This window comes from Chiloscyllium plagiosum, unplaced genomic scaffold, assembly GCF_037043375.1.
Source record: "Chiloscyllium plagiosum isolate Xiang-an unplaced genomic scaffold, Cpla_swu_hap1 HiC_scaffold_29, whole genome shotgun sequence".
Lineage (NCBI taxonomy): Eukaryota > Metazoa > Chordata > Chondrichthyes > Orectolobiformes > Hemiscylliidae > Chiloscyllium > Chiloscyllium plagiosum.
Window position 1 is genome coordinate 93,987,510 of NW_028270167.1, and position 27,344 is coordinate 94,014,853.

Genomic DNA, 27,344 nt, shown 5'->3' on the forward strand with positions numbered 1-27,344 from the left:
ACAACATCTACCCGATAGGAAGGAGACCAGAATTGCACACAATATTCCAACAGTGGCCCAACCAATGTCCTGTACAGCCGCAACATGACCTCCCCAACACTGTACTCAACACTCTGACCAAGAAGGGAAAGCATAACAAACGCCTTCTTGAAATGACAAAAATTAGAGGACCCAACACTGATCCTTGTGGCACTCCACTGGTCGCAGGGATCCAGTCTGAATAACAACCCTCCACCACCACTCCCTGTCTTCTACTTTTGAGCCAGTTCTGTATCCAAATGGCTCGTTCTCCCTGTAATCTATGAGATCTAACCTTGCTAATCAATCTCCCATGGGGAACCTTGTCGAACGCCTAACTAAAGTACACATAGATCACATCTATCGCTCTGCCCTCTTCAATCCTCTTTGCTACTTCCTGAAAAAACTCAATCAATCTTGTGAGGCATGATTTCCCATACACAAGGCCATGTTGACTATTCCTAAGCAGTCCTTGCCTTTCCAAATATATGTACATGATGTCCCTCAGGATTCTCTCCACATCTTGCCCAACATCAACGCCTGGCTTACTGGTCTAGAGTTCCCTGGCTTGTCCTTAGCACTCTTCTTAAACAGTGGCACCATGTTAGCCAACCTCCAGTCTTCCGGCACCTCACCTGTGGCTATCGATGATACAAATATCTCAGCAAGAGGCCAGCAATCACTTCCCTTTCTTCCCACTGAGTTCTAAGGCACACCTGATCAGGTCCTGGAGAGTTATACACATTTAAAGACATCCAGCACTTCTTCCTGTTTAATATGGACATTCTGCAAATGTCACCATTTATTTCCCTACAGTCTCCATCTTCCATATTCTTTTCCACAATAAATACTGAGGCAAAATATTCATTTAGTATCTCCTCCATTTTCTGTGGCTCCACACAAAGGCCGCTTTGCTGATCTTTGAGGGGCCCTATTCTCTCTGTGACAATAAAGGATATTACAACAAAGAATATTCTGTTCAAGTAAACAAACAAAACATTGGAAATGACTTGAACCAAAAACCAAAAACGCTCTCTTACACGATCAAAATTATACCTACGGGAATCACTGGGAGAGTCTGATAACTGAGCGAACCCCAATTTCCCTTCAGCAGCAAGACCTGAGATAGTGGTCTTTCCCACTGCATCGTGGCAGCAACTGCCCCAAGTTCTAGTCCATCCCTCAGCAAATGAAGTTAAACAGACAGAGAGGAGCATAATAAAGAGTCACCAACCTGAACCATCTCTACTCTGAACCAGTTAATGACTCTGCCCTTGAGTCCTCAACTTATGTCACTGTCCCTGTTGGGCCTCTCCTTTTGATACAGCCAGGCATTTACATTTTACAAAACAATCATTGTGACAAAATGAACCGCAACATGTCCATCCATCTCTTAGGTCAACAGGGATAGAATGCAAAGTGTAAAAACAATTTGATTTCATTTGCATGTTCCTTTGCTTGAAATTACTTTAATGCCATTGCACCGGTGTCTTGTTTCAAACTCTGCTCACGGTGAGACATTTATTCACAAACATCAACTCAATGTGTGCGTTTAATTAAATTACTTCCACTTGTGTTTTTAACGAGGTAAATAGTTTTGCATGCAATACTTACTGTCACAAGCAGCACTTCATCTGAGGAAATACTTTTATGTTGATCTCTCCACTGACAGCATGCCCTTCCCTCATAATGAGCACTTTACTCAAAGACACAACTCAGCTGACATCTGGTAAGTGGACAACCTGACAGTGAAGCATTGCCTCCCCACTGCTGCTGAAAAAGTGACAGTCTGCATACTCTGTAGTCTTTAGATCAGACTTGTGCTGGAAAAGCACAGCAGGTCAGGAAGCATCTAATGAGCATGAAAATCGACGTTTCGGACAAAATTCCTTCATCAGGAATAGAGGCAGGAAGCCTCCAAGGTGGAGCGATAAAGTGGGGGGGGGGCGGGCAGGCTGGGGAGAAGGTAGAAAAGAGTACAATAGGTGAATGGGGGTGGGGATGAAGGCGATAGGTCAGAGAGGAAGGTGGGGTAAGGTAGCAAAGAGTGCAATAGGTGAATGGGGTGGGAATGGAGGCGATAGGTCAGAGGGGAGTGTGGAGCGGATAGGTGGGAAGGGAGATTGACAGGTAGGACAGGTCATGAGGACACTGGTGAGCTGGAATGTTGGAACTGGGGTAAGGTGGGGGAATCTGTTGTCTGCTTTGTTAGCAATTAAATCAAAGATTGTAACTGTTTCATCATTTGAAACAAATTTAAGTTCCAATCATGAGCAAAAGCTCAACAAAATTTAATAATGGAATCCAGGGGAAGGTAAAGATTGTTGTTAATTAATGAAAGTAGTGTATAAAGCTGATGTTGGGTGGGATGGGTGTCTTGTGGTGCAGTGGGAATGAACAGGTTGGTTTATAAATGCTGGTGTTAAACCCCAGGCCTGGGGATTCAGAACACATTTTTAAATTCAGTACAGTACCAAAAACCAAAAACGCTCTCTTACACGATCAAAATTATACCTACGGGAATCACTGGGAGAGTCTGATAACTGAGCGAACCCCAATTTCCCTTCAGCAGCAAGACCTGAGATAGTGGTCTTTCCCACTGCATCGTGGCAGCAACTGCCCCAAGTTCTAGTCCATCCCTCAGCAAATGAAGTTAAACAGACAGAGAGGAGCATAATAAAGAGTCACCAACCTGAACCATCTCTACTCTGAACCAGTTAATGACTCTGCCCTTGAGTCCTCAACTTATGTCACTGTCCCTGTTGGGCCTCTCCTTTTGATACAGCCAGGCATTTACATTTTACAAAACAATCATTGTGACAAAATGAACCGCAACATGTCCATCCATCTCTTAGGTCAACAGGGATAGAATGCAAAGTGTAAAAACAATTTGATTTCATTTGCATGTTCCTTTGCTTGAAATTACTTTAATGCCATTGCACCGGTGTCTTGTTTCAAACTCTGCTCACGGTGAGACATTTATTCACAAACATCAACTCAATGTGTGCGTTTAATTAAATTACTTCCACTTGTGTTTTTAACGAGGTAAATAGTTTTGCATGCAATACTTACTGTCACAAGCAGCACTTCATCTGAGGAAATACTTTTATGTTGATCTCTCCACTGACAGCATGCCCTTCCCTCATAATGAGCACTTTACTCAAAGACACAACTCAGCTGACATCTGGTAAGTGGACAACCTGACAGTGAAGCATTGCCTCCCCACTGCTGCTGAAAAAGTGACAGTCTGCATACTCTGTAGTCTTTAGATCAGACTTGTGCTGGAAAAGCACAGCAGGTCAGGAAGCATCTAATGAGCATGAAAATCGACGTTTCGGACAAAATTCCTTCATCAGGAATAGAGGCAGGAAGCCTCTAAGGTGGAGCGATAAAGTGGGTGGGGTGGGGTGGGGGGGGGGGGCGGGCAGGCTGGGGAGAAGGTAGAAAAGAGTACAATAGGTGAATGGGGGTGGGGATGAAGGCGATAGGTCAGAGAGGAAGGTGGGGTAAGGTAGCAAAGAGTGCAATAGGTGAATGGGGTGGGAATGGAGGCGATAGGTCAGAGGGGAGTGTGGAGCGGATAGGTGGGAAGGGAGATTGACAGGTAGGACAGGTCATGAGGACACTGGTGAGCTGGAATGTTGGAACTGGGGTAAGGTGGGGGAATCTGTTGTCTGCTTTGTTAGCAATTAAATCAAAGATTGTAACTGTTTCATCATTTGAAACAAATTTAAGTTCCAATCATGAGCAAAAGCTCAACAAAATTTAATAATGGAATCCAGGGGAAGGTAAAGATTGTTGTTAATTAATGAAAGTAGTGTATAAAGCTGATGTTGGGTGGGATGGGTGTCTTGTGGTGCAGTGGGAATGAACAGGTTGGTTTATAAATGCTGGTGTTAAACCCCAGGCCTGGGGATTCAGAACACATTTTTAAATTCAGTACAGTTGGACGATAAAAATACATTAAGAAAGAAAACAACATGAAATTAAACCAGTGATAGAGATGAAATTGTTTGAAAAACCTTTCAACAGAAAAAGCAAAAGCTGATCAGAAAAGACAAATATGTACCAGATTGGCAGCGAAAGATCATGATCACTGCAACCAATATTCTGAGGATTCCGAATGTTGATCTTCAGATTCTGGGATTATATTAATTTCCCAGTACTACTTCTGTTCACGAATGGCCAATTCATCGATCTGCTCATTTTCACTAAGACATTGCTTCTCTTCTATTATTGAGAAGTGGAGTGATTGCTCCACTCTGAAGACAGACCCAAAATATCATCCTTATTTCTCTGTTATTCATACCGTCACAATTGCGGGTTTCCTTGCCTCTGCCAGTTGTCGGTGCATATCTGTCTTTTGTGATTACCTTTTAGTTTAGCTTGAGAAAGCTGTTAAAACACTTGTTTTTGTCTCTCACTAGCTTATTTTCATGTTGTTTCTCTCCTCTTAATGCATTATTTTGATTAAACGTGCTTTACTGAATTCGAAAGTGTTCCGAATCCCCAGAAGCAGGGTTTAACGTCAGCTTTTTAGAAAAACTAACCTTTTTTTCTAATCAACCTCTTCGGAGATGTTAACACACACCTCTGGAGCACGGGTTGGGACACTGCCACTGACCATAATTCGCCCCTCCCACCCAACATCAGCTTTATACACGTCTTCCTTTAATTAACAACAATTTTTACCTTCCCCTGGACTCCATGATCAGATCGTGTTGAGCTATTGCTCCTGACTGGAACTTAAATTTGTTACAAATGATGCAACAGTTAAAGTCTTTGATTTAAATGCAAGCAAACCAGACTACAGAGTATAGAGACTGTCACATTATCAGGAGCAGTGGGGAGGAAATGCTTCACTGTCAGGTTGTCCACTTGCAAGATGTCAGCTGCTTTTTGTCTTTGAGTAAAGTACACCTTATCGCTGATATTGTGAGGGAAGGTAATGCTTCCAGTGGAGTGATCAGCATGAAAGTATTTCCTCAGATGAAGTCCATGCTTCTGACAGCAGCATTGCACACAAAACCCTATTTCCGTCATTTAAAAAAAGAGTAGACTTTATTTAATGAAACACTCACATTAAATTGTTGGATGCTGCATAAATGTCTCGCCTCGAGAAGAGTCTGGAACCAGCCACGAGAATGTCGTCATCAAATGGGTCCGAAGCAACGGAACATGCAAATAGAATCTAATTGCTTTTACACTTTGCATACTATCCCTATTGACTGAAGAGATGGATGAACGTGCTGTGGTTCATTTGGCCAAGAGAGTGTTTTGCAAGTTGTACTAAATTGGAGGAAGGCAAATTTTGATGGTATTTGGCAAGAATATTCAAAAGTTGATTGGTAGCAGTTACTCGCAGGTGAAGGAACAGCTAAAAATGGGAAGCTGCCAAACATGAGATAATCAGAATACAGAACCAAGATGAAATACAGGGCTGGTAGGTGTTAGGTGGGGTAAAAACTCCCATTAGACACCTTGGACTAAAACCCTCCAGACTTGGACATGGGTTTGTGGAATTTACATTTAAACGAAGAGTCACTGAGTTGTCTGGCTAAGACAGAGTAGGCAATAAGCAAGCCTAGGGGCAGCAGTCTGGAACAGGGGTAAGATAAAGGAAGGCCTCCACAAATGTCTCAGCTAAAAGACAGTGAAGGAGCAAGTGAGGGCTGCAGATCCTTGCGATCAGAGTCGAAATGTTTGGTGCTGGAAAAGCACAGCAGTTCAGGCAAGATCCGAGAAACAGGAGAGTCGACGTTTCAGCCATATGCCCATCATCAGGAATGTGGGACAGGGGGAAGGGAGCTGAAAAATTAACGGGGTGTTTGGTGGCGAGGCTGGGGGTGGTATCTGGGAAGGTGATAGGTGGATGCAGGTGGAGGAGAGGGTGTTAGGTCGGAGTGGAGGGTGCAGTGCATTGTTGGGAAGGAAGATGGACAGATAGGACACCTCAAGAAGACGGTTCCAAGTTGTAGGTTTGGTTCTGGGGTGAGGTTGGGTGGAGGGGCGATGAGGAGACTGCTGAATTCGATGTTGATGCCATGTGGTCGGAGGGTCCTAAGTTGGAAGAAAAGGCGTTCTTCTTCCAGACGTTGAGACACTTGGATTTAGTAGTGGAGGAGGCTCAAGACCTGCATGTTCATACCGGAGTGGGAGGGGTAGTTGAAGTGTTCAGTCACAGGGCATTGGGTTTGTTTCGTGCATGTGTCCCAGCGATGTTCCCTGAAATGATCTGCGTGTTAGTGTCCTATCTCCCAATGTCAAGGAGACCACATCAGGTGCAACGGACACAATAGACGAGTTGTTCAGATGCGCAGGAAAATCTCGGCCAGATATGGAAGGATCCTTTCGGACCTTGGTCAGAGGTGAGGGGGAGGTGTGGGTGCAGGTTTTACACCTCTTGCGGTCAGAAGGGAACGTGCCGGGAGTATAGTGTGGATTGGTGGGAAGTGTGGACTAAACCAGGGAGTCAAAGAGGGAACAATATCTACTTTGCTCCGCTCTATGACTCCCTGGTGATATCCACGCCACCACCCCCCCACCCCACCATCACCCTGCAACTTCCCCTGCCACCGCACGACGTGTAAATCATGCACCCACACTTCCCAGCTCACCTCTGGCCAAGGCCCCAAAGCAACCTACCACATCTGGCAGAGATTTTCCTGCACATCCAACCACCTAATCTACTGTGTCTGTTGCTCTTGATGGTATCCCTTCTCCATTGAGGAGACAGGACACTAACTTGAGGAACGTTTCAGGGAAAATCCCTGGGACACACGCACCAAACAACCCCACTGCCCTGTGGCCAAGTCCTGGTCCTCCTCCACTGCCAAATCCAAGACCCCGACGTCTGGAAGCAGAACACTTCATCTTCTACCTTACGACCCTCCAACCACATGGCATCAACATCAACTTCATTAGTTTCCTCTTTTGCCCTCCACCCCACATCATCCCTGATCCAACCCTTCAACTCAGCACCACCCTCCTGAACTGTACTACATGTTCATCTTTCTTCCCACATTTCACTCCACCCTTTGCTCCGACCTATCACCATCATCACCCCGCCATTATCTACCAATCACCTTTCCAGCTACCTTCACACAACCCCACTCTCACCCTCCTATTTATTTCTCATCACCCTTCCCCCAGCCCCCTATTCCTGATGAAGGGATTATGCCTGAAATATCGACTCTCCTGCTCTTCGGATGCTGCCTGACTTGCTGTGCCTTCCCAGCACCACACTCTTCAAGACAATAAGCACCAGCCTGAAGAGCAAACAACAGAGACATTTTGCAGCTTACAAAATTACACAACCATTCAACTTTTAATCATTTGCTTGATGCAGAGATACTGAGAACTCCACGCTTTTGTACGACATGCAAATCTGTTTGTCTTAAATGGGAAGGCCATCAAACTATCCGCAACATCTTAACCTACACACATCGAAGAGAAATAATGGACATTTAAAACTATGATCCATCCACTGACTTTAATTAGAGAACCATTCACACTCATCGAATACTCAGGAAGCTCATTCAGCCCCGAGAGGAGTGACAATAGCTCAATGATCCAATCCAGATTTGGCGGGAGATTGGGGAAACCTCCAGCCAGTATAACTGGGGAACCCTGATCTCTGGGGTTTGTTGAGTAAGTGGCCTGACCAGCATCAAGGAAATCGGCTACAGCCAGTCAGAGACTCAGGAAAAGGAGAGCGAGCAATCTTCACATCCACAACCCTCCATGTACTGGTGAGATGTGACTGGAGAGCCGAGAGACCAACTGGGGGTAGTGCCAGGGACATCTACCACTCTCCAAACCAACAGAAACCACTCTGGGGATGGGAAGAAGGTAATCGAGACCCTCTGTCCCAGCTCAGTGTAAGAGGGGAGGAAGGGTGGGCTTCAGGGCTGACGGTGTAGGGCAGGGCCCAGGGAAAGGAAACACGAGAGGACCCCAGGATTCGTGTTTATTCTCTCTCTCTCCTTTCCCCTGTCACCCAGTAATTAACAGCTCTCTGTAAGTCAAAATCCACTGTACCAAGTTAGAGCCTTAAGGGTGAACTTGGGAGTTAACAGCTATGAGACAAGTCTCAATTCACTTGATGCTTCGCACTGGTTGTTCTGAATATTTATTTTCTTGTCAATGTTTTAATACAATCGGAGTTTCCCTCTGCCTCTGAAGCATCTCCCCCCTGTGTTTTTCACCACACCACATCTCACCACATAAGCCCAGTGTCAGAACCAAGGAGCTACTGGATAATAAACTGACCCTTTCTCCCTGCATAGGTGCAGGGAGTGCTGGGGGACTGGAGAAGGTAAGGTTTCAGTCATGTTAAAGAAGGCAACATACGTCAGTAATAGACAGCAGGGATTGTGTGTATCCCTTGAGAGTATAAAGGCAGTACAAGTATATTTAAGAGGGAATTCTGGAGGGCCAAAAGGGGACATGGGATAACTTTGGCAATAGGGTTTAAGAGAATGCAAAGGAATTTTACAAATACATTGAGAAGATAGAGGTAATGAGAGAGAGAATAGGGCCACTCTAAGATCAGTCTATGTGTAGAATTGCAGGAGGTGGGGAGATAATAAATGAATATTTTGCCTCAGTGTTCACTTTGGAAAAGGATATGAAAAACTAGAGATTTGGAAAAATAAATGGCGACATCTTGTATAATGTCCACATGACAGATGGAGACGGTACTGGATGTTTTAAATCACGGAAACGATTATGAAAACCCGGGACGTGATCAGGTGTACCCTAGAACTCTATGGGAAGCTGTGAAGTAATTTCTGGGCCACTTTCTGAGATATTTGTATTGTCGATAGCCATAGATGAGGTGGTGGAAGACTGGAGGTTGGCTAACGTGGATGGGAAAGACTGGAAGGAAAACCAAGGGGAACTGTAGACCACTGAGTCTGATGTCAGTCGTGGAAAGGTTATTGGAGTGAATCCTGATGGACAGCACTTACATGCATTGGGAAACGCAAGGACTGGTTCGGGATAGGCAATATGGCGTTGTGCATGGGAATTCGTGTCGCACTGACTTGGTCTTTTGAAGAATTTTTGAAGAGGATTGATGAAAGCAGAGTGGTGGTCGTGAACTATATGGACTTCAATAAGGCACTTGACAAGGTTCCTCATGGTAGACTGTTTAACAAGGTTGGATAACGTGAAATAATGGGTGAACTGGTCACTTCGATGTAGAAGTGGCTGAAAGAGAAGAGACAGAGGGTGTTAGTGGATCGGTCTGGAGGTCTATAAACAGCATTGTCTCACAAGGATCGTTGCTGGGTCCAATGTGTTTTCTCAGTTATATAAATGACTTCGATGTGAACATAGGAGGCACAGTTACTAAGTCGCAGATTTCACCAAAATTGGAGGTGCAGTGGATAGCGATGAAGCTTACCTCAGAGTACAACAGGAGCTTGATCAGATGGGCCAATAAACTGAGGAGTGTCAGATGGAGTTTAATTTAGGAAAATGTAAGGTGCTGCACTTTGTGAAGGCAAATCAAAGCAGGACTTAGACAGTGTAGGGTAAGGTCCTGGGAGGTGTTACTGAGCATAGAGACTTTGGAGTGCAGTTCCTTGATAGTGGCGTTGCAGGTACTCAGGATAGTGAAGAAGCCATTTGGTATGCCTTCCTTTGTTGGCCAGAACATTGAGTAAGGGAGGTGGGCGTTGTGCTGCGGCTGTGTCGGACATAGGTTAGACTATGTTTGGAATACTGTGTTCATTTCTGGTCTTCCTGCTGTAGGAAGGATGTCATGCAACTTGAAAGCATTCAGAAAAGATTTCCAAGGACGTTTCCAAGGTTGGAGTGTTTGAGCTATTGGGAGAGGCAGAATTGTCTAGGGCTTTTTTTCCCTGGAGTATCGGACGCTGAGGGATGACCTTACAGAAGATAATAAAATTATGAGGGGAATGCTTCGGGTGAAGAGCTAAAGACTTTTCCCCGGTGTTGGGGGAATTCCAGAGCTCCTCATTATGGAAAGGTTTCTAAAATGTCTGGCCTGAAAATAAACTTCCAGCTGACATGTTTAATGTTTGGATGTTGCTGAGAGAGACAACCTCTGGGATCTTGCTGTGCTAACTCTAAAAATGTCTTGCACTGTCTTTTAATTGATCCCATCTCTGTTATCCCAGGGAATTAATATTCACTTGGAAAATCCAAAGATAGAGAGAGTTTGGGGCAAGGTCAACTTGAACAAGAGCATCCTCCAAGAGGGCACACAGTCCTGAGGCCTATTCCACAGGCTGCACTCCGTGGGGCCCCACCTCAGTTGTGTCTCTTTATTTCCCCAAAGAGTGGGTGCCTCTGTTGGACCTTTTTTTTAACAGTTCTCTGGTTAACTGAGTCCTGTAAGATTGTGGCCCTGTCATTTTAATACAGGTTTGAATCCTGGGGTTAAAGGAAAAAGGGCTTTGAATTTGACACACACTTGTTAACACCCCAAGTCTCCACCCCCAGCAAGTGTCTGAGAGACAGGACATCCCAAAGAGGAAATTGAAACCCTAAATGTCGACCTGTCTCTGAAAGGCTTTTTATAATGTCTGAGTAATAATGTGTGAATGTTCACATTGACATTGGGAGTGACAGAGAGAGATACTTGGAAACGTGAGAAAGGCAGGATAAAGGGAGGGAGAGGTATTTGAGATTGTGAAATAGCAGTTATGTCAGTGCCTGTAGTTGCAACAAATATTGAACTTTTAAACAGCTGCCATCAGAAAAATGGAGCTGATCTTGCTGCTGACATGTTGCTGCCTGTGAGATCCTGCTGTGCTCTGACAGCCTGTGGCAATGCGATCGAAGCAACAACTGTTCTGATAAACCCATGGCTTTAAGTCTGCCCGATGGATCTGGGATTGAAATTCCCGAACTTTTTTCACAATTTGATCGCACTTGGGTTTGCTGAGGGATGTTTTGTATGAAGGAATGACCGCTTGCTGTGTAATTTGTTTGAAAATCTCCCCCTGTTTCCAGTTCCAATCATCTCTTTATCTCCCACTCTCTGCACCCACCCCTTTCAGGAATTGCTGTTTTGAAGCTACGACAGGATAAGAAATCCTTCCCTTGGACAAACCTGTCCTCCAGAGGGGATGGGCGGAATCGGCCTGTTTGTCCGTGGGAGAGTGGGAGGGGGAGTTGAAGTGTTCAGCCACAGGTCAGTGGGGTTTGTTTGGTGCGTGTGTCCCAGAGATGTTCCCTAAAAAAATCTGCAAGACGGTGTCCGATCTCCGAATGTAGCAGTAACCACATCGGGTGGAACGGACACAATAGATGAGGTGTTTGGATGCGCAGAAAAATCTCTGCCGGATGTGGAACGATCCCTTGAGGCCTTGGTCGGACGTGAGCGGGGAGGTGTGGACGCAGGTTTTAACCTCTTGCGGCGGCAGGGGAAGGTACCAGGAATGGAGTATGTGTTGGAGGGGAGCGTGGACTTAAAATCAGTGAGTCACGGAGGGAACAGTCTCTGCAGACTGCTTGCACATTCTCTCCATGACTTCCTGGTGAGTTCCATGTCCCCACTAACCCCCTCCTCCACTCCTGGCACCTTGCCCTGTCACCGAACAAAGTGTAAAACCTGCAGCCACACCTCCCTGTACAAGGCCCCAAAGGACCCTTTCCCATCTGGCAGAGATTTTCCTGCACATCCAACCACCTCATCTACTGTCTGTTGCTCTTGCTGGTGTCTCCCCTACATTGTGGACGCAGGACGCTAACTTGAGGAATGTTTCAGTGAACATCTCTTGGACACACGCACCAAACAACCCCAATGCCCTGCAGCTGAGCACATCAATTCCCCCGAACACTCCGCCAAAGACATGCAAGTACTCGGCCACCTCCACAACCAAATCCAAGCCACCCGACGTCTGGAGGAAAAAAAACAGTTTTAGAAGATACTTTTAGAAAATAATGACAAAAAGTGTTGGCGCAGGCTTGGAGGGTGGAAGTGCCAGTTCCTGTGCTGTGCTGTTCTGTGTTCTCGAATCCAAGGCCTGAGCAATCTGCAGCTCCATGAGTTTGCTCTATAATTTGTCCACAGAGTGAAGGTCAATACCCCTTCCACAGTAGGAGAGAGAGGGAGAGCTATTTGAGATTGTGAAACAGCAGTAATGTTAGATTCTGGCATTAGAGCAAATAATTAACACTTGATCAGCATTGCAGAGGAGAAAAGAATCAGATGATGTGGCTACTGCTACATGCTTCCATGTGGGATCTTGCTGTGCATCAACTGACACCAGGCTACCTTTAGAGGCAGTGAGTCTTCTCATCAGCTAAAACTTCATAGTGTAAAGAATTCAAAATTGTCTGGTCTGAAAATTCAACTTTCATCTGACATGTTTAACGTTTGGATGTTACTAGGAGAGGAATTCGCATGGAATCTTCCTGTGCCATCTCTCTGAGCGTTTTTTTCTCCGTCTTTTAATTGACCCTGTCTCTTTTAACCTAGGGAATTACTATTCGCTTGGAACATCCAAAGAGAGAGAGAGATAGTTTGGGACAAGGTGAACTTTGAACAAGAGCATCCTGCAAGTTTGGCACACAGTCCTGAGGCCTATTCCACAGGCCGCACTCTGTGGGACCCCACCTCAGTTGTGTCTTTTTATTCCCCAAAGTCTGGTTTAATCTGCTGGACCCTGTTTGTTAACAGGCCTCTGGTTACCTGGGTCCTGTCAGATTGATGCCTGTCATTTTTAAATAGGTTTGAAGCCTGGGGTTAAAGTAACCAAGGTCTTCGGATTTGACACAAACTTGTTAATCCCCATGTCCCCACCCGCAGCGGATGTCTGAGAGACAGAACTTCCCAAAGAGGAAATTAAAACCCTAAATTTCAAACTGTCTCTTAAAGACTTTTTCTAAAGTAATGATGTGTGAATGTTCAAATTGAAAGTGGAAGTGAGAAAGAGACTTCAGAACGAGAGAGAGGGAGGAGAAAGAGAGAGAGGGAAGGAGGGAGAGGCATTTGAAATTGTGAAATAACAGTTATGTCAGTGCGTATAGTTGCAACAAATATTGAACTTTTAAGCAGCCCCTATCAGAAATATCGAGCTAATCTTGCTGCTAACATGTTGCTGCCTGTGAGATCCTGCTGTGCTCTGATACTGTTTTGATAAATTAAACCTTTTAAGGCTGCCCGATGGTTCTTGGATTGAAATCCCCAAACTTTTCTCACAATTTGATCATACTTGGGTTTGCTGAGGGTTTTTTTATGTGAAGGAATGACATCTCGCTGTGTAATTTGTTTGAAAATCACCCCCCCCCCCCTTTTCCAGTTCATAGAATCTTTTTCTCTCTCACTTTCTCCGCGCACCCTTTGCAGGACTTGCTATTTTGAGACTATGACAGGACAGGAAATCCTTCCATTCGACAGAAGCTTCCTCGAGAGGGGAGGTGCGGATATCAGCCTGAGGTCTATTCGACAGGCTAAACCCCATGGTGCCGTGTGAGTTGTGTCTATTTGTTAGCCCGAGGTTTGATTTCCTCTGGGACACCCTGGATTTTTAAGGGTGTCTGGTTAACTGAGATTGATTGTGGCTCTGCCATTTTAAAGCAAGTTTTAAGCCTTTGGTTAAAATAACCAGGCCCTTGGGATTTGACACAACCATGTTAAGTGTCTGACACACAGGAGGAAATTAAAACCCTGAATGTCAAACTCTCCTCAAAGGCTTGGTGTAATGTCAGAGTAATATGTGATGTGTGGGCCGGGATGGACGAGATACGGATAAAGACAGAGAGAGAGAGGGATAGAGAGAGAGAGAGAGTTATATCTAGGAGTCACACTGACTCCAGGAAAATCCCAAGAGGGAACCTCAGCAACTATCCCCACGGTTCGGCCAGTTTTGTGTTTGGTGGTAGATTTAGGGACAGAGAATCTTCGAGGCTCCTGAGGGATTATTGGTTAATATTTTCAAACTGCACTGACATACATTACAATGCTTTAAAAAGCCTGAAAAGGAAACAGGGAATGATCAAGCTTTCCTGTGCTAGAATTAACATGACAATGTTGAGGGAAATCTAACGATGTTCATGTCCTGACACTAACATCTCAATGGGACAGACAGCTTTGTGGGAGGGGACTGAGAGACATTGCAATGTATCCTGCACACTGGGGTGGAGACAGTGAACCCCTCACGGAGAATAAATCTTCAGTAGAATATGACAAAGTAATTCTCAACGCATGTAAATTCTCTCCCTGTCGTCAGATACAGCAGCTGCCTCTGGTTGAGATTATCTGTGTGGGGGGAGACAGAGAGAGAGAGAGATGCAGACACAGAGAGAGAGAGATACAGATAGAGGTAAATGGAATTATACGTGAGTGTAGAGAGAGAGGGTTAAACGCACCAAATAGAGTCACAGAGTCACGGAGCCGTTCAGTACAGAAACAGACCTTTCAGTCCCACTCGTCTATTAAGACCAAATATCCCCAATTAATCCAGTTCCATTTGCTCGCATTTCGCTAATTTGCTCCCAAACTCTTCCTATTGAAATACCCATCCAGGTGCCTTTTAAGTGTTACAATACACACATCCACCACTTTCTCTGGCAGCGCATTTCATACACACACCACCATCTGCGTAAATAGTTTGCCCCTTAGATCTCTTCCAATTCTTTCCCCTCTCCTTAAACCTATACCCTCCAGTATAGGGGAAAAGTCTTTACATCTTCATCCTATCCATGCCCCTCATAATTTTATAAATTTCTGTAAGGTCACCCCTCAGCCTCCGATGCTCCAGGGGAAATAGCCCCAGTCGATTCAGCCTCTATCTACAGCTCAAACCCTCCAACACTGGCAACATCTTTATAAATCTTTTCAGAACCCTTTCAAATCTCACAGCATCGTTCCGACAGCAGGAAGACCAGAAGTGAAAACAGCATTCTCAACGTGGCCTAACCAATGTCCTGTGCAGCCAAAACATGACCTTCTGATCAATACAGGAAAGTATACCAAATGCCTTCTTCACTATCCTGTCTACCTACAATTCCATTAGCAAGGACTATGAACCTGCACTCCAAAGTCTCTTTGTTCAGCAACACTCCACGGGACCATTCCATAAAGTGTACAAGTCCTGCCCTAATTTGCCTTCCCAAATTACAGCACTTCACATTTATCTAAATTAAAATCCGTCTGCCACTCCTCAGCCCAGTGGCCCATCAGATCAAGATCCTGTTGTACTCTGAGGTTAGCTTCTTCGCTGTCGACTGCACCTCCAACTTTATTACCATCTTCCAGTTTGGAACTATGCCTCTTATATTCACATCCAATCATTTATGTAACTGACAGAACACAGTGGACCCAGCACCGATCCTTGTGCGACACCGCTGGTCACAGGCCTCCAGACTGAAAAATAACCATCCACCCTCTTTGAGACACTTCTACAGTGAAATGGCTAGTCCTCCCGATATTAAACATGATCTTAATTTGCTAAACAGTTTACCATGAGGAACCTTGTCAAGTGCCTCAGTGAAGTCCATATAGATCCCGTCCACTGCTCTGCTTTCATAGAGTCATAGAGATGTACAGCATGCTAACAGACTCTTCGGTCCAACCCGTCCCTGCCGACCAGATATCCCAACCCAATCTAGTTCCCCCTGCCAGCACCCGGCCCATATCCCTCCAAACCCCCACTCCTATTCATGTACCCATCCAGATGCCTTTTAAATGCTGTAAGTTTAACAGCATCCACCACTTACTCTGGCCGCTCATTCCAAACACACACCACCCTCTGTGAGAAAAAGTTGCCCCTTCGGTCACTTTTATATCTTTCACCTCTCACCTTAAACCTTTCCCCTCCAGTTCTGGGCTCCCCCACACCAAGGAAAATACCTTGTCTATTTCTCCTATCCATTCTCCTCATCATTTTATAAAATTCTACGCGGTCACCCCTCAGCCTCTGACACTCCAGGGAAAACAGCCACAGCTTATTCAGCCTCTCCCTGTTGCTCAAATCTTCCAACCCTGGCAACATCCTTGTAAAACGTTTCTGATCCCTTTCAGGTTTCTGACCATCCTTCCAATAGAAGGGAGACCAGAATTGCACAAAGTATTCCAAGAGTGGGCTAACTAATGTCCTGTACAGCTGCAATATGATCCCCCACTCCTATACTTAATACTCTGTCCAATGAAGGAAAGCATACCAAACGCCTTCTCATCAATCCTCTACAAAACATCAAGTCAGTCAGACACGAAATCGCATGCACAAAGCCATATTGTCTGTCCCGAATCGGTTGTCGTCCTGTCTCGCCAATGTGCAGTAGACACCACCAAGAGCAAAAGACACAGTAGATGAAGTGTTTAGATGCACAAAACAATCGTTGCCAGATGTGGAAGGATCCTTTGGGGCCTTGGACAGGGGTGAGCAGGAAGGTGTGGGTGCAAGTTTTGCACTACATGCGGTGGCAGGTGAAGGTGCCGGGAGTGACGGGTCGGTTGGTGGGGGGGCGTGGAGCTCACCAGGGAGTCACAGAGTGAATGTGGAAGCAGTCCACAGAGATTATTCCAAAAGTAATTGCCTGGTTAGTTCCACACACCTCACCAACCCACCTTCCACTTCGACATCTTCCCTTATCGCTGCAAGCTGTGTAAAACCTACATCCACACCTCCCCCGTTACCTCTGACAAAGGATCCTTCCACATCTGGCAGAGATATTTCTGTGCATCCTAACAACTCATCTATTGTGTCCGTTGCACCCGAAGTGGTCTCTTCTACATTTGGAGACAGGACACCGTCTTGTGGATTGTTTCAGGAAACATCTCTGGGACACGGGCACCAAACAAACCCCACTACCCTGTGGCTGAACACTTCAACTCCCAAACTGACAGTCCCAAGGGCATGCAAGGGCTGGGACGCAACCACTGCCAAATCCAAGCCACCCAATGCCTGGAGGAGGAACGCCTCATCTTCCACCTTGGTACCCTCCGACCACGCGAAATTAACATCGACTTCAACAGTTTCCTCATCTCCCCCATCCAGAACCAAACCTCCAACTCAGCAACGGCCACTTGAAGTGTCCGAACTGTCCATCTTCCTTCGCAACAATCCGCTCCACACTCCCCTCCGACCTATCACCCTCTCCCCACCAACATTTACCCATCACCTTCCCAGCTACCTTCCCCAGCCCCACCACCTACTAACCCCCAGTTTATCTTTCAGCTCCCTTTCCCCCGCCCCACATTCCTGATGATGGACTGTTGGCCGAAATGCTGAGTCTCCTGCTTCTCGGATGTTTCCTGACCTGCTGTGCTTTTCCAGCGCCGCACTTTTCCACTCTGATCGCCAGCATCCACAGCCCTCACTTGCTCCTCACTGTCTTTTAGCTGAGGCATTTGTGGGGCCTCCCTTTGTCTTACCCCTGTTCCAGACTGCTGCCCCTGAGCTTGCATATTGCCTCGTCTGTCTCAGCCAGAGAGCTCACTGAATCTTAGTTTAAATATGAATTCCCCATCTCATGTCCCAATTTCAGAGGGTTTTAGTCCAGGGTGTCTAATGGAATGTTTACTCCACCTTACACCTACCCGCCCTGTATTCCACCTTACTTCTGTACTGTGATTATCTCATTTTTTACGGCTTCCCATTTTTTAGCTGTTCATTTGCCTGCGGGTATCTGCTGCCAATCAGCTATTAAATGTTCTTGGCAAGTATCATCAAAATTTGCCTTCCTCCAATTTTGTACAACTTGCAAAACAATCTCATGGCCAAACGAACCACAGCACATTCACCCATCTCTTAGGTCAACAGTGGTAAATGCAAAATGCAAATACAATTTGATTCCATTTGCATGTCCTTTGCTTCGGACCCACTTGATGACTACATTCTCGTGGCTGGTTGCAGACGCTCCTCTTGGCGACACATTTATTCAGCATCCAACAATTCACTGTGCGTATGTTTAATTAAATAAACTCTGCTCTTTTTTTAAATGAGGTAAAGAGGGTTTTGTGTCCAATGCTACTGTCAGAAGCGAGTACTTCATCTGAAGAAATACTTTTATGTTGATCTCTCCACTGGAAGCATATCCTTCCCTCATAAGATCAGCGATAATGTCCACTTTACCTGTGTGAAGCTGTTTCAGTGTCAACTGTTGCTGCAGATACCAAATAATCTCTCTCTGTCTATCCCTCTCTCTCTACACACACACGTACATCAATCTGTCTGTCCCTCTCTCTCCCACCCCCAACCCGGCACACCCCCCCTCCACAGACAATCTCTACCAGACAGAGAGAGCTGCTCTCTCTTTCGACAGAGAGAGAAATAACATGAGAATTAATTTGACATATTCTTCTGCAGATTTATTCTCGATGAGGGGTTTACTGTCTCCACCCCAGAGTGTCAGACACATTGCAATGTCTCTCAATCCCCTCCCAGGGAGCTGCCTGTCCTGTTGAGATGTTAATGTCAGGATTTAACTTCGTTGGATTTCCGTGAACATTGTCATGTTAACTCTAGCACAGGAAAGCTTGATCATTCCTTCTTTCCTTTTAAACATTTAAACATTTTTATGCTTTCTAATGGTTAGCTGTGCAGTTTGAAAACAGTAAACAATGACACCTCAGTAGCCTCGAAGAACTGGTCAGACCGTGGGGATATTTGCTGAGGTTCCCTCTTGGGATTTTCCTGATGTCAGTGTGACTGCCAACTATAACTCTCTCTCTCTACCCCTCTCTCTCTCTCTGTCTTTATCCTGTCTCGTCCATCCTGCCCACACACCACACATTACTCCGACATTATACCAAGTTTTTAAGGAGAGTTTCACATTCAGGGTTTTAATTTCCTCTTTTTGGAGTCCTGTGTGTCATATACTTAACATGCTTGTGTCAAATCCCAAGGCCCTGTTTATTTTCACCACAGGCTTCAAACTTGCATTAAAATGACAGAACCACAATCAATCTCAGTTAACCAGAGACCTTTAAAAATCGAGGGCATCCCAGAGGAAATCAAACCTCAGGCTAACTAATAGACACAACTTACACGGTCCCCATGGGGTGCGGCCTGTCGAATAGGCCTCAGGCTGATGTCTGACATTCCCTTCTGGAGGAAGCTTCTATCCAAGGGAAGGATTTCTAGTACTGTCATAGTTTCAAAATAGGAATTCCTGCAAGGGTTGCGTGGAGAGAGAGGGAGAGAAAAAGGTTATTGGAACTGGAAAGGCGGCTTGGTTTTCAAACAAATTATACAGCAAGAGGTTATTCCTTCACACAAAACATTCCGCAGCAAACCTAAGCACGATCAAATTGGGAAAAATGTTCAGAGATTTCAATTACAGACCCACCGGGCAGCATTAAAGATATTGGTTTATTGAAACGCTCGTTGCTTCGATGGCATTGCCGCAGGCTGTCAGAGCACAGCAAGATCTCACAGGCAGAAACATGTCAGCAGCAAGATCAGCTCGATATTTCTGATGGGCGCTGCTTAAATGTTCAATATTTGTTGCAACTACAGGCACTGACAAAACTGCTACTTCACAATCTCAAATGTCTCTCCCTCACACCCACCCTGTCTGTCTTTCTCCTGCCTCTCTCCCATTTACAAGTCTCTCTCTCACTCTCAATGTGAAGATTCACACATTATTACTCTGACATTATAACAAGTCTTTAAGAGACAGTTTGTCGTTTAGGATTTTACTTTCCTCGTTGGGAAGTTCTGTCAGTCAGACACTTGCTGTGGGTGGGGACGTGGGGGTTAAAAGCTTTGTGTCAAATCTGAAGACCTTGGTTACTTTAACCCCAGGCTTCAAACCTGTTTTGAAATGACAGGCCCATAATCTGACAGGACCCGGTTAACCAGAGGACTGTTAAAAAAACTAGGGTCCAACAGATGAAACCAGTCTTTGGGAAAATAAACGGACACAACTGAAGTGGCGCCCCACGGAGTGCGGCCTGTGGAATAGGCCTCAGGATTGTGTTCTCCTCTTGGAGGATGCTCTTTTCAAATTTCACCTTGCCCAAACTCTCTCTCTCTCTCTTTGGATTTTCCAAGCGAATAATAATTCCCTGGGATAAAAGAAACGGGATCAATTAAAAGACAGGGATTTCTTTTTTAGAGATGGCACAGCCAAGATCCCAGGGATTGTCTCTCTCACTAACATCAAACATGAAACATGTCAGCCAGAAGTTGATTTTCAGGCCAGACGTTTTTGAAACCTTTCCAAAACGAGGAGTTTTCTGATGAGAAATCTCACTGCGTGCAAAGATGGCATGATGATAATTGATGCACAGCAAGATTCCATATTGAGCAATGTAGCAGGAGCTAAATCATGTTTCCTTTCTAATCTGCAATGCTGGTCAAGTGTTGATTATTTGCTGTAATGCCAGAAACTAAAATTACTGCTGTTTCACAATCTCAAATAGCTCTCATGGCGCTGCAGCTTGCTCAGGTCTTAGATCGTAGAACACAGAGAAGAAGAGAACTAAGAACAACGCAGCACAGCGACAGGCCCTTCGGCCCTCCAAGCCTGTGACAAGTCATTTTGTCCTTACTTTCTACAACTGTCTTCACTTGCAGGATTCCTGTTCCTCTCTTCCCTTCCTATTCATGTATTCGTCCAGGTGTTTCTTGAAAGCTGCTGTCGTGTATGTTTCCACCACTTCCTCTGGCAGCACATTGCAGGCACTCAGCAGCCTTTCTGTGAAAAACTTGTCACTCACAGCTCTTTTAAATTTCTCCCTTCCTCCGTCCATCGCACCTTGAACCTGTGGCCCCTGTACTCCTTCAACCCTGGGAAAAAAGCCTCATACTGTCTACTCTGTCCACGTCAGTAACAATCTTATAAACCGCGATCAGCTCCCTCAACCTCCTGCACTCTATTGAGAACAGCCCCAGTCTATCCAACCTTTCTTCACAGCTAAACTTCCCAATACAAGACAACATCCGGGTAAACATTTTCTGTCCCCTCTCCAAAGCATCCCCATCCTTCTGGTGACCAGAACTGCACACAGTATCTCAAGTGTGGCCTCGTTAAAGTTCTTTGCTGCTCCCGCGGTAACTCCTCTATCCATATCCTCAATGCCTCTTCCATTGAAGGCAAGCATGCCATAGGCCTTTTTGACTCCCTTAAAAGCCTGAGCCGCCACCTTCAATGATCTGTAAACCTGCACACCCACAGCGCTCTGCATGTTAATACTCCTAAGGGTTCTACCATTCACTATTAAATCTACACTTGACCTTTGAAAATGGATCATCTCCCTTTTGTTGGGCGGCACGATGGCACAGTGGTTAGCACTGCTGCCTCACAGCGCCAGAGACCTGTGTTCAATTCCCGCCTCAGGCGACTGACAGTGTGGAGTTTGCACATTCTCCCCGTGCTAAATTGCCCGTAGTGTGAGCTAAGGGGTAAATGTAGGGGTATGGGTGGGTTGCGCTTCGGCGGGGCAGTGTGGACTTGTTGGGCCAAATGGCCTGTTTCCACACTGTAAGTAATCTCAACTCCAACTGCTGTATCCTCTGACAATATTCCTCACTATCTGCAATTCCACCAATATTTGTATAATATGCAAACCTATTAAATAACCAACCACGTTTTCCTCCAAAACGACCATAAACAGCAGAGCTCCCAGCACTGATCCCTGCAGAACACCAATAATCACAAGTCTCCATTTCTTCAACCATTCATTAACTGCCCCCTCTGTCTTCCTACTACTCCAGTTCTGTATACATCTTGCCATCTCATCCCTGATCGCAAGCTTTTGTTCCAGTCTGTCATGAGGAGGACTGAAGTCAATATCGTCCACTTTTGTCTCACTAACCATTTTTGTCATGTCCTCAATAAACTGAATTCATCAGCCTGGGCCAGGAGAAGGCTTTTGACAGAATATCACACACACCTCCATATGGGACCTACTCTCCAAAATTGGCTTTGGGGAGGGAGTCTGCAATTGGATCCGACTGCACCACAACAACATCGTTCGCGCAATCTCAATCAACGGGTGGGATCTGGAAGCTTCCCCGTCAGATCCAGGGTTAGGCAGGGCTGCCCACTTTCACCGGCCTTGTTTGTGTGTTGTATGGAGCCCTTTGCTGAGTCCATCAGGATGGATGTGACCCTGACAAGGGAGACTATTCCAGGGGGTAGATGCCTGCAGGTCAACGCCTTCCTGTACACGGATTTTGACGCCGTTTTCTGCTGGGACCCGCTGTCAGTGCACAGACTCATGACCATCTGGGATCAGTTCCCACTGGCTTTGGGAACCAAGGGAAATTGAGGCAAGAGTGAGGCCATGTTCTGTGGGAACTAGGCTGACTGATCCTTCATTCCCTAAACTATCAGGACAGATTACCTAAAGGTGCTGGGAAAATAGCTCAGAGGGGTTGGGGTGTGCATAAAACCTAGGGAGGAGTGCACGGCCAAAGTGAAGCAGACACTGGCCTTTTAGGAGTACCACTCCCTCCCCATTTATGGGTAAAAACCTGATTACCAGGTGTGATGCACTCTCTGTTCTTGGACATGGCGCTGATCTGGCCCATCCCCAAAACTGCACTGTTTCAGTCACCCGAGGCAACATCCACTTCATCCGGCAGCCTAAGATAGACTGTGTCTGCAGGGAGTCCAAGTACAAACCGTAGGTAAGGGGGGATGAACAGACCCAACACCGCCCTCACCCTGATGGCCCCCCTTTGTGTGCGGCTGCATCAAGCTGCGTGCACACAAATACCAAGTGTCACTCCGTAGTGATGGTTCTACCTGTCCCCGATTCTGGGAAGGATGGGATTGGCCTCGTCGCCTTGCAACGCTCTAAATAGAAGAACAGAGTCATGGAGCTGTTCAGTGCATAAACAGACCCTTCTGTCCAACTCACCATTAAGACCAAGTATCCTCAATTAATACGGTCCCATTTGCTTGCATTTCACCCATATCCCCCCTAACTCTAGGGAAGCTTCTTCGCTATCCACTGCACCTCCAATTTTAGTGAAATCTGCAACTGAGGTACTGTTCCTCCTATGTTCACATCCAAATAATTTATGTAACTGAGAAAACACAGTGGAACCAGCACCGATCCTTGTGGAACACCGCTGTTTATAAGCCTCCAGAACGATCCACTAACACCCAGTAAAGAGAGAGTCGAGGGGTGGGGGTCAGGGAAAGAGAAACCGAGACAGGAACAGAGAGACAGATACAATGCCACACAAAGGTGGCGGTAACAGTGTCTTAAACTCGAGAGCCCCTGGTTTCTAACTGCAGGATAAGTTCTTATTATCATTCCAACGAGAGTCCTCTTGTTGGGGGTGGAGTGGGGTGGAGTGGTTCGAATTGGGGAAAGTTTTCAGGAGCGTGTGAGGGCGGCTGCGTGTGAATTGATGCAGAATCAAGTTTTTGGTTTTCGGAAGTGGTCACAACGTGGCGACGGCACAATGGATGGGGCAGGCGCCAAGCGAATGTAGTATGCGAACATACACACCATCCCCCTCAACATGATGTCCCCCCCACCCCTTTGTGTGGGGTTGCATCAAGCTGTGCATAGACCCTCGGTACACAAACACCAAGTGTCACTCCGTACTGAGATTCTACCAGTTCCCGGTGTTGTGAAGGATGGGACTGGCCTCGTTGCCATGCAACGCTCCAAGTGGAATCAAGGAGTCATGGAGCTGATCAGTACCCTTCGGTCCCACTCGTCTATTAAGACCAAATATCCTCAATTAATCCAGTTCCATTTGCTCGCATTTCGTCCATTTCCTTCCAAACGCTTCCTATTGAAATATCCATCCTGGTGCCTTTTAAATGTAACAGTACACACATCCACCACTTCCTCTGGCAGCGCATTTCATACACACACCACCATCTGCATGAACAGTTTCCCCCTTAGATCTCTCCCTAATCTTTTCCCTCTCCTTAAACCTATGCCCTCCAGTTCTGGAATCCCCCACACAGGGGAAATGTCTATAGCTCTTCACCCTCTCCGTGCCCCTCTTAATTTTAAAACTTTCTGTAACGTCACCCCTCAGCCTCCGATGCTCCAGGGGAAACAGCCCCAGTCGAGTCAGTCTTTCCGAACAGCTCAAACCCTCCAACACTGGCAACATCCTCATAAATCTTTTCAGAACCCTTTCAAATTTCACAGCATCGTTCCTTCATCAGGAAGACCAGGAGTGAACACAACATTCTAAACGTGGCCTAACCAATGTCCTGTGCAGCCAAAACATGACCTTCCAACTCCTATACTCAATGTTCTGACCAACACAGGAAAGTATACCAAATGCCTTCTTCACTATCCTGTCTACCTGCAACTCCACTATCAAGGAACTATGAACCTGCACTCCAAAGTCCCTTTGTTCAGCAACACTCCACAGGACCATTCCATAAAGTGTACAAGTCCTGCCCTAATTTGCCTTCCCAAAATGCAGCACTTCACATTTATCTAAATTAAAATCCATCTGCCACTCCTCAGCCCAGAGGCCCATCTGATCAAGATCCTGTTCTACTCTGAGGTAAGCATCTTCGCTGTCGACTGCACCTCCAACTTTAACCATCTTCCATTTAGGAACTATGCCTCTTATCTTCACATCCAAGTCATTTATGTAACTGATTAAACACTGTGGACCCAGCACCGATCCTTGTGCGACACCACTGTTCATAGGCCTCCACACAGAAAAATAACCATCCACCAACACCCTCTGTCTCCTCCCTTTGAGCCAATTCTACAGTGAAATGGCTAGTTCTCCCGATATTCCACATGATCTTACTTTGCTAAACAGTTTACCATGAGGAACCTTTTCAAGTGCCTCACTGAATTCCATATAGATCACGTCCACTGCTCTTCTTTCATGTAGATGTATAGCATGGAAACAGACCCTTTGGTCCAACCCGTCCATGCCGACCAGATATCCCAACCCAATCTAGTCCCACCTGCCAGCACCCGGCCCATATCCCTCCAAACTCTTCCTAGTCATGTACCCATCCAGATGCCTTTTAAATGCTGTGATTGTACCAGCATCCACCACTTACTCTGGGGCTCTCATTCCATACTCACACCACCCTCTGCGAGAAAAAGTTGCCCCTTCGGTCACTTTTATATCTTTCTCCTCGCATCCTCCTATCCCCTCTAGTTCTGGTCTCTCCCACTCCAGGGTAAAGACCTTGTCTATGTATCCTCTCCATTCTCATTATGATTATATAAAGTTCGACAAGGTCACCCCTCAGCCTCTGACACTCCAGGGAAAACCGCACCAGCCGATTCAGCCTCTCCCTGTAGCTCAAATCCTCCAACCCTGGCAACATCCTTGTATATCTTTTCTGAATGCTTTCAAGTTTCATAACATCCTTCCAATAGGAGGGAGGCCAGAATTGCACATAATATTCCAAAAGCGGCCTAACCAAAGTCCTGAACAGCCGCAATATGTTCTCGCAACTCTTATATTCCATGCTTAGGCCAATGAAGGAAAGCATGCCAAATGCCTTCTCATCAATCATCTTCAAAAATTCTTCAAAACATCAAGTCAATGTTGACACGAATTCCCATGCACAAAACCATATTGCCTATCCCGAATCATTCCTTGCCTTTCCAAATACATGGAAGTGCTTTCCATCAGGATTCACTCCAACAACCTTCCCACCCCTGTTGTCAGACTCACCGGTCTATCGTTCCCTGGGTTTTCCTTACCATCTTTCCCATCCATGTTAACCAAACCCCAGTCTTCCGGCACCTCACCTGTTGCTATCGATCATACGAATATCTCAGCAACTGGCCGAGAAATTACTTCCCTAGCTTCCCACGTGTGTCCGTGTCTATGTGTCCGTATATAGGTGTGTGTGTGTGTGTGTATAGTGCAATGGTGGACATCTGTAGTGCGCCATGAGCACAAGTTCCCGGTTGAGGCCCTCACTATGGGTACCGAATTAAGCTATCAGCCTCTGCTCGGCCACTATTCGCTGCTGCCTGTCCCGAAGTCCGCCTTGGAGGATGGTTATCCAAATGTCTGAAGTCGAATGTCCTGGACCGCTGAAGTATTCCCCATTGGGAGGGAACACTCCTGTGTGTGTAATTAAATAAACACTCCTCTTTTTTTTTTAATGAGGAAAATAGGGTTTTGTGTCCAATTCTACTGTCGGAATCGAGTACTTCATCTGAAGAAATACTTTTATACTGATCTTTCCACTGGAAGCATAACCTTCCCTCACAAAATCAGCGATAATGTGCACTTTACTCAAAGACACAACCCAGCTGACATCTGTCAAGTGGACAACCTGACAGTTAAGCCTTGCCTCCCCACTGCTCCTGATAATGTGGCAGTCTGTAGTTTGGTTCACTTGCATTTAAATCAAAGGTTTTAACGGTTTCATCATTTGTAAAAAAATTGAGTTTCAATCATGAGCAAAAGATCAACAGGATCTGATCATGGAATCCATGGGAAGGTAAAGATTGTTGTTAATTAAATGAAGACGAGCGTAAAGCTGATGTTGGGTGGAAGAGGTATCTTGTAGCACAGTGGTAGTGTCCCTACACATGCTCCAGAGCTGTGCATTAACATCTCAGAACAGGTTGATTTTTTCAAAAAAAGTTATTTTTTAAAAGAATATATATATATATATATATATATATATAAAGCAGACGTTAAGGCCTGCGCCTGGTGCTTAGGAACACTTTTGTATTCAGTAATTCAGGATTAACAAAATAATGCAGTTCGCGAAAACAATATGAAATTAAACTGGCGTGAGACCTAAACAAGTTTTAGAAATAGGTTTCTAGAGATAAAGCAGAAGGTAATCAGAAAAGACAGTTATGCACCGACAACTGGCAGAGGCAGGAAAACTTGCAATTGGGACGCTGTGAAAAACAGAGAAAAAAGATGATATTTTGGGTCTGTCTTCAGAGAGGAACATTCACTCCACTTCTCAATAATACAACAGAAGCAATGTCCTAGTGAAAATGAGCAGATCCATGAATTGGTCATTAGTGAACAGAAGTCGTACTGAAAATTAATACAATCCCAACATCTGAAGATCAACTTTCGAAATACTCGGAATATTGGTTGCAGTGATCATGATCGTTCGCTGCCACTCTGGTACATATTTGTCTTTTCTAATCAGTTTTCGCTTTATCTGTAGAAAGCTATTTCAAACACTTTCATCTCTCTCACTGGTTTAATTTCATGTTGTTTCCTCTCTTAATTCATTTATTTTTTAGTCCTACTGTCCTGAATTCAAAAAGTTGTTCTGAATCCCCAGGCCTGGGGTTTAATATCAGCATGTTTTAAAGAAACCTGTTCATTCCCACTGAACTACATGATGCCCCTCGCACCCAACGTCAGCTTTCCGCACCGCTTCCTTTAATTGACCACAATCTTTTCCTTCCCCTGGATTCAATGATGAAATCGTGTTGAGCTTTTGTTCAT